General features: G+C 40.9%; 4 non-coding genes across 4 annotated transcripts; all 4 read left to right on the top strand.

The window, feature by feature from the left end:
- The first annotated feature begins 274 nt into the window (after positions 1 to 274).
- On the top strand, positions 275 to 356 carry trnas-uga (transfer RNA serine (anticodon UGA)). The gene has a single exon. It is a non-coding gene; the product is annotated as a tRNA-Ser (tRNA).
- Positions 357 to 524: 168 nt separating this feature from the next.
- Positions 525 to 597, top strand: trnak-uuu (transfer RNA lysine (anticodon UUU)). Its single transcript has one exon. It is a non-coding gene; the product is annotated as a tRNA-Lys (tRNA).
- A 2,057-nt stretch (positions 598 to 2,654) lies between these two features.
- Positions 2,655 to 2,736, top strand: trnas-uga (transfer RNA serine (anticodon UGA)). The gene has a single exon. It is a non-coding gene; the product is annotated as a tRNA-Ser (tRNA).
- A 168-nt stretch (positions 2,737 to 2,904) lies between these two features.
- trnak-uuu (transfer RNA lysine (anticodon UUU)) lies at positions 2,905 to 2,977 on the top strand. Its single transcript has one exon. It is a non-coding gene; the product is annotated as a tRNA-Lys (tRNA).
- Positions 2,978 to 5,000: the final 2,023 nt, after the last annotated feature.

Raw genomic sequence — 5,000 nt, 5'->3', positions numbered from 1 at the left:
GATGGACCAACACGCCGCTGGTGCTTCTGGTATTCGGGCTCCAGGGGTTAACTTGGGTGAGCCAGTGGCACGCCGTGATCGTATAGTGGTTAGTACTCTGCGTTGTGGCTGCAGCAACGCCGGTTCGAATCCGGGTCACGGCAACACTCTGGCGTTGAGTGTACGGGAAGGTTGACATTTTTTTACCACCTCATCTTTCTTCTCTATTTTGTTTTTGACGCTTGGCCTGTGCAGGGAGCCACCAGACAAGGGGGCAGGCAGCCTACCGCTAGACGTAGTCGTGGCCGAGAGGTTAAGGCGATGGACTTGAAATCCATTGGGGTCTCCCCGCGCAGGTTCGAACCCTGCCGACTACGGGAGGGCTTTGCAGTGTTGCTTTAGCTTTCTGTGATGGTAATTGTGCCTTCTGTGGTCCTTTGTCCTAACTGCTTCTAGCTTTCATCCCGTGACACCTGCGTCTCTTCTGGGCAGCTTGTTGTAAAACTGCTGTTATATAAAAGGTGAGATGCCAGTACTCGACAAGAGCCCGGATAGCTCAGTCGGTAGAGCATCAGACTTTTAATCTGAGGGTCCAGGGTTCAAGTCCCTGTTCGGGCGAAGGTCTTTCTTTGGCCTCACCTTGCTATCACTACGGTCCATCTCTTCTGCTGACTCTGTACTGGAACGGTGTTCCTTCCTGCTCCCGGTGATCAGGGGATCTCCCTTGTGGTTAGTGACAAACGAACAATGTTAAATGAACAAGGCCAAAAAATACATAAAGAACAATGGTGCCTGGGATTTTTGAGAACCGGAGCTTGTAGCCTAGAATTTTTCTTTGTAAATTATGTGAAAATCATCTTGTTTACTCACTTACAGAAAACAATACATTGATTTAAATTGTCTAAGACACTTTTTGTTGGTAAAAGTCATATGCGAGTAGGCGTCAACTATCATGATTTACACCTGAGAAGACAAAGCCCTGCATAATGAGCTGCATAAAGAGCCGCTCAGTCAGCTGTTGTCACTGAGAGGGAGGTGTTACAAGAAAGAATGTGAGAACAAAATAAATGTATATAATTTTAAGTTTGGAGTTTATTTAGAATATATTTAATTATCCCACAACATAATTTAATATGGGGGAGCAGTTAAACAGTTTATTAGGAACAATCAAAGCTGACTTTCAAACTAATTTTATTTTTGCATTATTACACAATCCTTAAGAAATCCTTTTAACAATCTGAATTTGTAAAAAATAAAAAATAAAAACTTTTATTGTTATCATTATTATTAATGTTGAAAATAGCTGAGAATATTTTTCATGTTTTTTAGGGTGGTAAATTAAAAGAACACCATTTTTTGTTACATTTGTTACAGTTACATGTATTTGTTACATTTATATTATTTACATCAAGCTTTTGAGTGGTATAGTTTTGTATATTGTTATTGAAACTTCATAATATTTAACTTAATTATAAATTTAGTCAAGAATTATAGTTTGGAAAAAGTCTAACTAGTAAAATGTTTAGACGTTATGTGAAAACTAGTAAAAGTATATAAATAAATATAAAGAGACTTACTCATGTTTATGATCTCTGCTGAATAAAGTGCTTCATTCTTTTTTTCTGAGGAAATCCATTTCTCAAATCCTCAACCACGTCACATCTTTTTGGGGTGAATTATGTGTTATTCCTCTCATCGCGAAGCAAACAGTAAAATAAAAGCACTTGAACAACAGTCTGGCTGCTTTTTCTTCTGTGTGGGCGTATTCAAGCCGCGCTTCAGTTTGAATCTGAATAGAGCGTTCAGCGCGGGGGCGTGGTCACATTAGATATAATGAAGGGAGACGTGAAAAAAGGACATCGCCTTGTTTTCATATGGATTACTTTATCACAGAATATTTGTTTTCGGCAGCACTTGTTTAGTTTAAAAGTAGAAATGTCAAGCTTTCTATAGATATCTCTCTCATGTCTCTTCGTTGAGTATTCACAGAGTTAGAGGTTCATTTTAATGACGTGTTTGTAAATGAAGATCAGCGCAGACAAAGGCTGCAGACAGCACATCTTGTTTGTTATCTTTATTTTATAAGTGCACAAAGTTTTGTTGATATTATTTTCTGTATCCAAAAAAGGAAACCCTTTATTGGGTTACAGTCAGCTTTCTGACTGAGCTGGGTTGTTTGCAAGTAGGTCAGGCAGCAGTGTTGCACACAAACTGAGCAGAAGCTGGTCTGTTCTTGTAGTCGTGGCCGAGTGGTTAAGGCGATGGACTAGAAATCCATTGGGGTCTCCCCACGCAGGTTCGTATCCTGCCGACTACGCTGTTTGCTGAAGGCCACGAGGAAAAGCGTCCATGAATTTTTCAAGGTCCTCCCACTGATTTGCGAAATGTCCTGTCCCTCTTCGATGGACCAACACGCCGCTGGTGCTTCTGGTATTCGGGCTCCAGGGGTTAACTTGGGTGAGCCAGTGGCACGCCGTGATCGTATAGTGGTTAGTACTCTGCGTTGTGGCTGCAGCAACGCCGGTTCGAATCCGGGTCACGGCAACACTCTGGCGTTGAGTGTACGGGAAGGTTGACATTTTTTTACCACCTCATCTTTCTTCTCTATTTTGTTTTTGACGCTTGGCCTGTGCAGGGAGCCACCAGACAAGGGGGCAGGCAGCCTACGGCTAGACGTAGTCGTGGCCGAGAGGTTAAGGCGATGGACTTGAAATCCATTGGGGTCTCCCCGCGCAGGTTCGAACCCTGCCGACTACGGGAGGGCTTTGCAGTGTTGCTTTAGCTTTCTGTGATGGTAATTGTGCCTTCTGTGGTCCTTTGTCCTAACTGCTTCTAGCTTTCATCCCGTGACACCTGCGTCTCTTCTGGGCAGCTTGTTGTAAAACTGCTGTTATATAAAAGGTGAGATGCCAGTACTCGACAAGAGCCCGGATAGCTCAGTCGGTAGAGCATCAGACTTTTAATCTGAGGGTCCAGGGTTCAAGTCCCTGTTCGGGCGAAGGTCTTTCTTTGGCCTCACCTTGCTATCACTACGGTCCATCTCTTCTGCTGACTCTGTACTGGAACGGTGTTCCTTCCTGCTCCCGGTGATCAGGGGATCTCCCTTGTGGTTAGTGACAAACGAACAATGTTAAATGAACAAGGCCAAAAAATACATAAAGAACAATGGTGCCTGGGATTTTTGAGAACCGGAGCTTGTAGCCTAGAATTTTTCTTTGTAAATTATGTGAAAATCATCTTGTTTACTCACTTACAGAAAACAATACATTGATTTAAATTGTCTAAGACACTTTTTGTTGGTAAAAGTCATATGCGAGTAGGCGTCAACTATCATGATTTACACCTGAGAAGACAAAGCCCTGCATAATGAGCTGCATAAAGAGCCGCTCAGTCAGCTGTTGTCACTGAGAGGGAGGTGTTACAAGAAAGAACGTGAGAACAAAATAAATGTATATAATTTTAAGTTTGGAGTTTATTTAGAATATATTTAATTATCCCACAACATAATTTAATATGGGGGAGCAGTTAAACAGTTTATTAGGAACAATCAAAGCTGACTTTCAAACTAATTTTATTTTTGCATTATTACACAATCCTTAAGAAATCCTTTTAACAATCTGAATTTGTAAAAAATAAAAAATAAAAACTTTTATTGTTATCATTATTATTAATGTTGAAAATAGCTGAGAATATTTTTCATGTTTTTTAGGGTGGTAAATTAAAAGAACACCATTTTTTGTTACATTTGTTACAGTTACATGTATTTGTTACATTTATATTATTTACATCAAGCTTTTGAGTGGTATAGTTTTGTATATTGTTATTGAAACTTCATAATATTTAACTTAATTATAAATTTAGTCAAGAATTATAGTTTGGAAAAAGTCTAACTAGTAAAATGTTTAGACGTTATGTGAAAACTAGTAAAAGTATATAAATAAATATAAAGAGACTTACTCATGTTTATGATCTCTGCTGAATAAAGTGCTTCATTCTTTTTTTTCTGAGGAAATCCATTTCTCAAATCCTCAACCACGTCACATCTTTTTGGGGTGAATTATGTGTTATTCCTCTCATCGCGAAGCAAACAGTAAAATAAAAGCACTTGAACAACAGTCTGGCTGCTTTTTCTTCTGTGTGGGCGTATTCAAGCCGCGCTTCAGTTTGAATCTGAATAGAGCGTTCAGCGCGGGGGCGTGGTCACATTAGATATAATGAAGGGAGACGTGAAAAAAGGACATCGCCTTGTTTTCATATGGATTACTTTATCACAGAATATTTGTTTTCGGCAGCACTTGTTTAGTTTAAAAGTAGAAATGTCAAGCTTTCTATAGATATCTCTCTCATGTCTCTTCGTTGAGTATTCACAGAGTTAGAGGTTCATTTTAATGACGTGTTTGTAAATGAAGATCAGCGCAGACAAAGGCTGCAGACAGCACATCTTGTTTGTTATCTTTATTTTATAAGTGCACAAAGTTTTGTTGATATTATTTTCTGTATCCAAAAAAGGAAACCCTTTATTGGGTTACAGTCAGCTTTCTGACTGAGCTGGGTTGTTTGCAAGTAGGTCAGGCAGCAGTGTTGCACACAAACTGAGCAGAAGCTGGTCTGTTCTTGTAGTCGTGGCCGAGTGGTTAAGGCGATGGACTAGAAATCCATTGGGGTCTCCCCACGCAGGTTCGTATCCTGCCGACTACGCTGTTTGCTGAAGGCCACGAGGAAAAGCGTCCATGAATTTTTCAAGGTCCTCCCACTGATTTGCGAAATGTCCTGTCCCTCTTCGATGGACCAACACGCCGCTGGTGCTTCTGGTATTCGGGCTCCAGGGGTTAACTTGGGTGAGCCAGTGGCACGCCGTGATCGTATAGTGGTTAGTACTCTGCGTTGTGGCTGCAGCAACGCCGGTTCGAATCCGGGTCACGGCAACACTCTGGCGTTGAGTGTACGGGAAGGTTGACATTTTTTTACCACCTCATCTTTCTTCTCTATTTTGTTTTTGACGCTTGGCCTGTGCAGGGAGC

Source organism: Carassius gibelio, chromosome A20 (assembly GCF_023724105.1).
Source record: "Carassius gibelio isolate Cgi1373 ecotype wild population from Czech Republic chromosome A20, carGib1.2-hapl.c, whole genome shotgun sequence".
In the NCBI taxonomy this organism is placed as follows: domain Eukaryota; kingdom Metazoa; phylum Chordata; class Actinopteri; order Cypriniformes; family Cyprinidae; genus Carassius; species Carassius gibelio.
Note: the sequence above shows the minus strand (reverse complement) of the source record. Positions and strands in the feature narration are given on the sequence as shown.